Source organism: Papaver somniferum, chromosome 9 (genome assembly GCF_003573695.1).
Source record: "Papaver somniferum cultivar HN1 chromosome 9, ASM357369v1, whole genome shotgun sequence".
Lineage (NCBI taxonomy): Eukaryota > Viridiplantae > Streptophyta > Magnoliopsida > Ranunculales > Papaveraceae > Papaver > Papaver somniferum.
The window spans coordinates 67,786,762-67,797,490 of NC_039366.1; the positions used below are offsets into that span (position 1 = coordinate 67,786,762).

The window sequence follows — 10,729 nt, forward strand, 5'->3', positions numbered from 1 at the left end:
TTTTTTTTTGATGCAAGAAATTTTCTAGATGGTTTGGTTTATTGGTTATCAGCTAGATCTTAAAATGATGTAACATATCGTTTTATTCAAAATTCTGTTAAATATCGATGGCTATCAACAAAATTCTCATCAAAATGAATTAATAGACTGCTTAAAATTTATTTATCATTCACTAATTAAACTGTATACTAATCAATTAGAAAACTAATTAAAATGGATATATAACCATAGATTGCTTAAAGGTTCAAAATGTAAACCAAAACAACAGTAGATCTCCGGAAATGAAAAGATACTCACAGTAACAGGTCTTTCGGGTAACTCCCGGCAGACAATACAGATAAGGTTGTCACCGAGAATATCCATCACATCATTTCCGCCAGTTGGTTTCTTCTTCTTTGTCTTGTCATCATCATCGTCAGAAGTTTTCCCGGTCATAAGTTGTTGCCGTTTCTTTGCTTTCTGTTGATCGTTCAGCGTTGAATCTGCTTCGATGGCACGCATTAACCTTACGAGATCATTCTTATTATGCGAAGAAGACTCTCCGATAGATGATGATAATGGAATATCATTCGAAACAACAGCACCATCATTATTGTCGTCATTTAGACAACAACAATCTGGGCAAACCCATTCGAGAGTTAATACTAGTGATTCTATGGGTTTGGACAGGCAACTTGCATGCCATTGAGTGCCACAGGTTTTACAGCATATGGTTTCAGTCTCTGATTCTACTCTTGTCTTGCAACTCATACAAACTCCTTCTCCATCACATGGTAGTTGTCGAGCCATGGAAGAAGGGTTATTTGTGCACAGTGTAAGCAGAGGAAGTGATAGAAATGTAGAGAAACAAGGTAACAAAAGCAGTACTAGTGATAGAGATAGAGATGGAACTTTCGATTTCACCAATGGAGGGCTTTTATAGAGATGAGAAGGCTGAACGTATGCTAGGGTTTGGAAAGATATTATCTAGGAAGGGGTTTGAATTTTGCCTCTATTTTGTCATCATTAAAGAATACGTTACCTATGGAAATTCTGATGTGGAGGATTTTGCTTGATTTGGTTGTGAGATAATGTCTTTATTTACTGTTTTATTTGTCATTGGCATTACAATATTGTATATTCCAATACTACCCATAAGAAACCTGGCATGTTTTTTTATTTGACTGTATAAATTTGAGATTATAACCAACACGTACAATAGATGTGATTGAGGAATTTTCGGCGAGACGAATTTAATGATATTTGTATTATAATTTTTGATGATATTGAAATATCGAGCGTGGAATCAGTTGCAAAATAAATTTCGACTAGATAAATACTTGATTTAGGATGATTGTTTCACATCGTAGATTTCTGCTTGTTAAGAAGAGTAATTTTTATAATTGTTAGGCTTGAATTATTGACCGTAAAGATTGTAATTATTCATTCGAGAACGATTAACGACAAAACCTAAATTTCTGGTTAAATTTTTCATCGGATGATCCGAACCTTAGCTACTAACTGAAACGGTAAACGACAAGATAATATCCCTACATGCAGAAAAATTAGGCGACCGGAGGATCTAATACAGTTCGAATGTTATTGTCTACTCATTTGATCCAGAACAAAGTAACTATGTGTCTGTATGGTATAATCATATTCTCGATTTTCTACAGATACTACCCGACAAATACAGATTAAGAGGCTCCAACATTTGAAAATAATGTGATTATATGAAATACAAATAACTTTTTTTTTTTCAAAATGAAATCATTATACAACAAACTCCACAAAATTGATCATTTCAATGTTACAAATTGGAAAATACAAAAGCCATGTGGGAGCAAAGGACAAGGGTAATTTAGTCATTTACATTAGTATAGATAGGTGGTACAGAAAGTTTTGATTTGTAATTAGTGTAAAAGGCCTCTTTAACTTCCCCTTAATTATACTTCCGCTCTAGTCACAGCATTTACTGGTCACAACTCACAACAATTATTACTTTTTACTAATACCTGCTTGCAAATTATACTTCCGCATTAGTTAACAAACATTAACATCTAAGAGATTATACTTCCAAGTCACGGCATTTATTACTTTTTGCTAAAAATAGCCTGCATTTAATAACCAAATTCAAATACTATCTTCCTTTCTAGCTTTTCAATTACAGTGGGTGAATTCTGAAATAATTCCAAATACTGAATTTTCAATTAACATACATGAATCCCTATTGTTTCCTAAAAATGGCCATTAACTCACTGTGGGTCGGTCTCACGTGATGTTATCCCTCTCCAGTCCACTCTCAAGTTCTGTTGTGAAACCCTGACAGTGTTTGTGTTTTAGTCTTCTTCACACAAAGATTTAAGACTAACTTTATTTTCAGTGTCTGCAAAACAAATGTACACAAACGTTACTTCCATTGAATTTTAGTTTCATCTTCATGGAAGAGCTTGATGTTGGCTTGACGAGCTTAATCAATGATCACATGATGCCTCTCTAGTCTTTAGTTACCCTCTAGATATATGGACAATCAACTCTTTCTTTCCATGAGTTTGGAACCGATTCAACTGACTTCAACCGTGCTAGCATTACATCTACAACTGGAGATTTACAACTCTTCGCTAAACATCGTAGAAAGTCCTATGTTTTACAACTGGTTTCAAAGGAAGAGTTGTCGTATATCATCACTGCCAACCCTTAGGAAACAAGGGGTTGCGGGAAGAAAACAAACGACTACTCCTTAAGCAAAAGAGTTGTGACGACATTTAGCTATAGCAACTCTGTTCCATAAAGGTAGTCACTAAGCCTATCACAATTTTCACAAGAGTTGTTGAAGAACACCAAAATATGATGATGAAAAATAGTGTTTTAGAGGGGAGATTCGAACACGAACTTACTGCATGGAAGTCTAGCTCATCAACTATCCTTACAATTTTCACAAGAGTTGTTGAAGAACACCAAAATATGATGATGAAAAATAGTGTTTTAGAGGGGAGATTCGAACACGAACCTACTGCATGGAAGTCTAGATCATCAACCATCCTTACAGTTCACAAGTTTTGTTTTTTTTTTCTTCTTTTTTTTTTAATAAAAACGTATAACAACACTTATAAGTGTTGTTGAAGTAAAAATATAGAATGTTGGAAAAAATGAGGTTAGAGTGGAGATTCGAACATGAATCTACTGCATGGATGTCTAGCTCATCAACCATCCTTACCGTTCACAAGTTTTAGTTTGTTTTTTTTAATAAAAATGTATAACAACACTTATAAGTGTTGTTGAAGTAAAAATTATAGAACGTTGGAAGAAATGAGGATCGGGGAGTTGATCCTCAGCCTCCTGCATGAAAGTCTACATTACTAACCATACCTACACTATCACATGTTTTGTCAAGTTTGTGGTTCTTTAATACACTAACTTTATGAAAACCCTTCATAAGAGTTGTAAAACAAAATGTAATGCTCAAAAATAATGCTCAGGTGACTGAGCCGCAAACAGCGCAAAGCCTTCTCCGTAAAAAAATCACATACATGCCTTCTATGTAAAAAATCACATGCATTTTTCTCTGTAAACAATCACATACATTCTTCTCTGTAAGCATTGGCATCACATAAGCCAAGTACTTCTCAAACTGCTCTCCTATTGCTTGGAAAAATCTGGCACATTCTGCAACCACAACAACTTCACCAAAGAGGGTTAAGTTCAAAAATGTAACTGCCCTTCCAAAACCATATAGCTCAAATTTCAAAACAATAAGTTCCAAAGTCAACACATATCCTCAGTAGATTACTGATCGATCTGGGTAATAGACCTTTGAGAAATCAGTGGAGGTGGTAAGTCTTCAAATCTGTGTAAGATTACTTGTTGGTGATGATGAAGTTGGTGGAGAAATATCCTGAGATGACGAAGCCGAGATCGATGTAGTTGAAGACGATATTAATTAACAGAGTTGTTGGAGTTGGAGACGATGGAGGGGGAGATGGTGGTGATTTCAGTGAAGACGACGGAGGGGGAGATAAAGTTGCAGCTCTGTGAAGGAAAAAAAAATGTTTGAAATGGAAAAGGAAAGAATAGATACGATGGTAATAGGAAAAATAGAAAAAAATAATTAACGGGCGGCTTTAGATAGAAATGGATGGTTGTGATGAAAATTTTTCTACATCCCCTTCCACAACTCTTAAGAAATGTCGTCGTAAGGATACGACAAATTTTTCTCACTTCTGCAAAAAATTTCTCACTTCAGCAAAAAATATTTTGTTATCCGGTTCTGCAAAAAATTTCACACTTCTGCAAAAAAAAAAAAAAAAAAAAAAAGGGTTAAGTCACGAACTTAGGGTTATTGAGATTGGGTAGAAATATCCGAAAACTTTTCCAGGACCAAAATCGTGAACCCGGAAGTTCGAAGTTATTGAGAATATTCACATGGAATCTTACCAGTAAATGGTTGAATTCATCGTTTTTGCGAACTTTCAGACTTATGTAGTAGTCCGCTCCTGACCAGGTTTCGATCTCGTAGGCATTTTCTTTCTCGAAGTTGACGAATTTGTGTGTGTTTAAGGTTTCTGAGAATATTCCTATGGAATCTTACCCGTGAATGGTTGGATTCATCGTTTTTGCGAACTGTCAAACTTATATAGTAGTCCGCTCCTGGCCAGGTTTCAATCTCGGAGCCAGGGTATGCATAAAATATGCCAGAATAGGGTTTGTTTAAGGTTTCGGTAAATATTCCGGAGGAATCTTACCTGTAAATGGATGGATTCATCGTTCTTACGAAGTTTCCGACTTATAGTAGTCCACTCACGGCCAGGTTACGATCTTAGAGCCAGGGTATGCAGACAATATGCCAGAATATGGTTTGTTTACGGTTTCGGGGAATACTCCAAATGAATCTTACATGTAAATGGATGGATTCATCGTTCTTACGAATTTTCCGACTTATAATAGTCCACTCACGGCCAGGTTACGATCTCGGGGCCAAGGTATACATACAACATGCCAGAATAGCTAGGTTTTGTTTAAGGTTTCGAAGAATATTCCGAAGGAATCTTACTTGTAGATTATGGATTCATCGTTTTTACCAAGTTTTCGACTTATAGTACTCCACTCACGGCCAGGTTTTGATCTCGGAGCCATGGTATGCATACAATATGCCAGAATATGGTTTGCTTAAGGTTTCAGGTAATATTCCGAAGGAATCTTACCTGTAAGTGGACGGATTTTCTTACGAATTTTCCGACTTATAGTAATCCACTCACCGCTAGGTTTCGATCTCAGAGCCAGGGTATACATACAATATGCCAGAATAGGGTTTGTTTAATGTTTCGGGGAATACTCCAAATGAATCTTACCTGTAAATGGATGGATTCATCGTTGATGGTTTTCCAAAAGTTGTTGTAGTGATAGTGGTAAAAAGATTCGTTTCAGACTTGTGAAGGAAATGGAATTTTAGAGTTAATAAAATTATATATACAAAAATATTAACAAGATGAAGAGAGTTACTGGCACTCGGGATTCCACCAATTCTCACATTCATGCAGTTCAATATTTAATTTCGGACAATTAAAGCTCATAAAATAACAAACATCGACTCTAAATCTTTTTCAAGGTAGATTTTATAAAGAATTATATGTAAATCACAAGCATGACGCATCAAAAGTACCTAAGATTAAGCATGCGACATCAAACGAAATCACAAATAATCAAGAAAAATCATAAATAAATTATAATAGTGCAAATAGTCATAAAGAAATTAAATAGAATTACCACATGGGTGAAAAACAGCTTCCTCCGTCGTCCCAGTGATGGGTTCTAGCTCCGCATATTGAAAACACGCTCAAAATTCATTTTTATTGCTCAAAGGGTGTTTACAAGGATGAGAATGGAGATAAAATAATAAAACAGTGAATGTGAGACCCACAGAAAGCGTCCAAAATAAACGACACATAAGAAGTGTTATTGTTACTGTAGCTCTAAGACCCACACCTACGACCCACGCCTGTGAGTCTGTTTCACTGTTGATAAACGACTGTCCCTGCGAGTCTGTTCTTCGTGTTCTTGGTGTTCTTCATCATCATCATCAGCAGAAACAGAGTTTCATCAACTCTTGATTTCTCGCTCCTGAGCTCTCCTATCGACCCCAAAATCTCGACATCCTTTCTACTCAACCCCAGCAACCTATTTATAGCCAACAGACCCATCGAATCTCGCTCATTCACTCCATATAATTCTCTTTAACTCGGCAGTAAAGAAAATATTTCTGGGAATATTTTCTTTCCTGTTTCATCTTCTCACGCGTTTTCAAGCCTCCAAATTACCATATTTAACTCCTTCGCGCTCCAACAGGATGTGAGGGTCTTCCATGCACGCACAAAACACGTTGAATCTTCTCCAAATCACGTGAAACCCGTGATATACACGAACTGCCCTGTTTTCAACCCGTGAATTGTTTAGCTGATTCGAGCCAATTCTGGTCAAACCAAACGCCCATAGTGTGTTTAATAGGCCATATCACAACTATCTACCAAAAATCAGCCATTGAATCTCCCTAGAACACGTTCAACAATTCGATCAAAAATCTGCAGAAGTGTTCTCCATTTTCCCGCCAAAAACAAAATTCAAATGGAGAAGATGACCTCCCCCTAATCCTGTACTAGGGTGCGAATAGCAGATTCCTTTTGGGGTGACCTGGGGTGCCCTTAATAATTGAGGTGCCCCTTATCCAACAGTGAGAGTCCGAATAACACGTGTCCTCCGGGGCTTTTACCAACTTTTCGAGCCGAATTTTCCAAAAAATGTTTATTTTCCAAAGGTGCCTACAAACACATAAAACACCAAAATTAGTACAAACTCGAGTGCCAACAATATATAGTATTGAGATCAAATTAAACACAAAAATGTGTCTATCAATCATTCTTACGAAGTTTCCGACTTATAGTAGTCCACTCACAGCCAGGTTTCGATCTCGGGGCCAGCGTATGCATACAATATGCCAGAATAGCTAGCGTTTGTTTAAGGTTTTGGAGAATATTCAGAAGGAATCTTACTTGTAGATGATGGGTTCATCGTTTTTACCAAGTTTCCGACTTATAGTACTCCACTGACGGCCAGGTTTTGATCTCGGAGCCAGGGTATGCATACAATATGCCAGAATATTGTTTGCTTAAGGTTTCAGGTAATGTTCCGAAGGAATCTTACCTGTAAATGGACGGATTCATCGTTCTTACGAAGTTTCCGACTTATAGTAGCGCCAGGGTATACATACAATATGCTAGAATAGGGTTTGTTTAATGTTTCGGGGAATACTCCAAATGAATCTTACCTGTAAATGGATGGATTCATCGTTCTTACGAAATTTCCGACTTATAGTAGTCCACTCACGGCCAGGTTTCGATCTCGGGGCCAGGGTATGCATACAATATGCCAGAATAGCTAGCGTTTGTTTAAGGTTTCTGAGAATATTCAGAAAGAATCTTACTTGTAGATGATGGGTTCATCGTTTTTACCAAGTTTCCGACTTATAGTACTCCACTCACGGCCAGGTTTTGATCTCGGAGCCAGGGTATGCATACAATATGCCAGAATATGGTTTGTTTAAGGTTTCAGGTAATATTCCGAAGGAATCTTACCTGTAAATGGACGGATTCATCGTTCTTACGAAGTTTCCGACTTATAGTAGTCCACTCACCGCTAGGTTTCGATCTCTGAGCCAGGGTATACATACAATATGCTAGAATAGGGTTTGTTTAATGTTTCGGGAAATACTCCAAATGAATCTTAACTATAATTGGATGGATTCATCGTTCTTACGAAGTTTTCGACTTATAGTAGTCCACTCACGGCCAGGTTTCGATCTTGGGGCCAGGGTATGCATACAATATGCCAGAATAGCTAGGGTTTGTTTAAGGTTTCGAAAAAAATTCAGAAGGAATCTTACTTGTAGAAGATGGATTCATCGTTTTTACCAAGGTTCCGACTTATAGTACCCCACTCACGGCCAGGGTTTGATCTCGGAGCCAGGGTATGCATATAATATGCCAGAATATGGTTTTTTTAAGGTTTCAGGGAACATTCCGAAGGAATCTTACCCGTAAATGGACGGATTCATCGTTCTTACGAAGTTTCCGACTTATAGTAGTCCACTCACGGCTAGGTTTCGATCTCAGAGCCAGGGTATACATACAATATGCCAGAATAGGGTTTGTTTAATGTTCGGGGAATACTCCAAATGAATCTTACCTGCAAATGGATGGATTCATCGTTCTTACGAAGTTTCCGCCTTATAGTAGTCCACTCACGACCAAGTTTCGATCTCGTGGCCAGGGTATGCATACAATATGCCAGAATAGCTAGGGTTTGTTTAAGGTTTCGGAGAATATTCAGAAGGAATCTTACTTGTAGATGATGGATTCATCGTTTTTACCAAGTTTCCGACTTATAGTACTCCACTCACGGCCAGGTTTTGATCTCGGAGCCAGGGTATGCATACAATATGCCAGAATATGGTTTGTTTAAGGTTTTAGGGAATATTCCGAAGGAATCTTACCTGTAAATGGACGGATTCATCGTTCTTACGAAGTTTCCGACTTATAGTAGTCTATTCACGGCTAGGTTTCGATCTCAGAGCCAGGGTATACATACAATATGCCAGTATAGGGTTTGTTTAATGTTTCGGGGAATACTTCAAATGAATATTACCTGTAAATGGATGAATTCATCGTTCTTACGAAGTTTCCGACTTATAGTAGTCCACTCACGACCAGGTTTCGATCTTGGGGCCAGGGTATGCATACAATATGCCAGGATAGCTAGGGTTTGTTTAAGGTTTCGGAGAATATTCAGAAGGAATCTTACTTGTAGATGATGGATTCATTGTTTTTACCAAGTTTCCAACTTATAGTACTCCACTCACGGCCAGGTTTTGATCTCGGAGCCACGGTGCATAGAATATGCCATAATATGGTTTGTTTAAGGTTTCAGGGAATGTTCTGAATGAATCTTACCTGTAAATGGACAGATTCATCGTTCTTACAAAGTTTCCAACTTATAGTAGTCCACTCACAGCTAGGTTTCGATCTCAGAGCCAGGGTATACACACAATATGCCAGAATAGGGTTTGTTTAATGTTTCGGGGAAATACTCCAAATGAATCTTACATGTAAATGGATGGATTCATCGTTCTTACGAAGTTTCCGACTTATAGTAGTCCACTCACGGCCAGGTTTCGATATCGGGGCCAGGGTTTGCATACAATATTCCAGAATAGCTAGGGTTTGTTTAATGTTTCGAAAAATATTCCGAAGGAGTCTTACTTGTAGATGACGGATTCATCGTTCTTACCAAGTTTCCGACTTATAGTACTCCACTCACCGCCAGGTTTTGATCTCGGAGCCAGAGTATGCATACAATATGCCAGAATAGGGTTTTTTTAAGGTTTCGGAGATATCCCGAAGGAATCTTACATATGAATAAATGGATTCATTGTTCTTATCAATTTTCCGGCTTATAGTAGTCCACTCACAGCCAGGTTTTGATCTCGGAGCCTCTTTCTTTCTCTAAGTCGCCATAAAAGGGTTTGTTTAAGGTTTCAGAGGATATTTCATGGAATCTTACCTACGAATGGTTAGATTCATCGTTCTTACTAAGTTTTCGACTTGTAGTAGTCAAGGTTTCGATCTCGGAGACACTTTCTTTCTCGAATTCACCAGAAAAGGGTATGTGTTAAAGTTTCAGAGAATATTCCATGGAATCCTGCCGAATATTGGTTAGATTCATCGTTCTTACGAATTTTCCGACTAGTTTGATGTATGAACCCTCCCGGAGCTCTTGGCTCAAAGTTTGTATGTTTTTATACCACATTTGAAGTTCGAATCAACACTAAGCTTCATATTATCGATTTTGATGATGTATCATGGTAAGTTTGAAGTCAGAACCCTCCCGGAGCTTCTTGGCTCATAGTTTGTATGATGTTATACCACATTTGAAGTTCGAATGGATACTGAGCTTCATATTTATCGATTCCGATGATGTATCCAGCTAAGTTTGAAGTCAGAACCATGTTGAGTTTCGTGGTCCATCTCTAGTATTCTTATAACCTGAGTTTACCAGTGTGAACTAAAGCTACTTCATGACCTGGATGACTTGTCAAAATTACTTCATGACCTATGCGACTAGTCGAAATTCAAACCGGAAGCACAAAGAGAAAGCACAAAAACACAAAGAGAAAGCACAAAGAAACACACCAATTATCAAATTCATTTTCATTTTCCCAATTCATTCTTATACATTTTTTGGATTTTTTTATATCAGAATGTCGATAACAATGTCCTAAAGTTATTAATATTTTTTTTTGGATTTTTTTCCATGTCGAAGGTTGATAATTAAGCCAAAAACATGAGTTCGTATTAACACAAAGAGAAAGCACAAAGAAAACACACTTTCCTTGATCCGTATGACACTCTTAAATCAAATCTTTACCGTCCAAAAATCTTGATAATCCATATGATACTCTTAAATCATATCTTTCACCGTCCAAATTCTTATACATAAATCAAAGTTTTTTTCTCTCACTTCTCTTCACTCACTTTCATGTCCTCTCTTATCTTCCGTCTCTCTAAAACGGAAGAAAACCCTAACTGTCGGATGAAAAAAAAAAACTCCATTAAATCTATCGGATTTCAAAATTTCAATAAATCTATCAGATTCTAAGAAATTGGATCTAAATAAGAAAGACATAAACAGATGAAGAAAATCA

General features: G+C 37.3%; 1 pseudogene; it reads right to left on the reverse strand.

Annotated features, from left to right (window-relative positions):
* The window catches only part of LOC113308162, a 3,073-nt pseudogene extending 2,284 nt beyond the window's left edge, over positions 1 to 789 (reverse strand).
* Between the last annotated feature and the right edge of the window lie 9,940 nt (positions 790 to 10,729).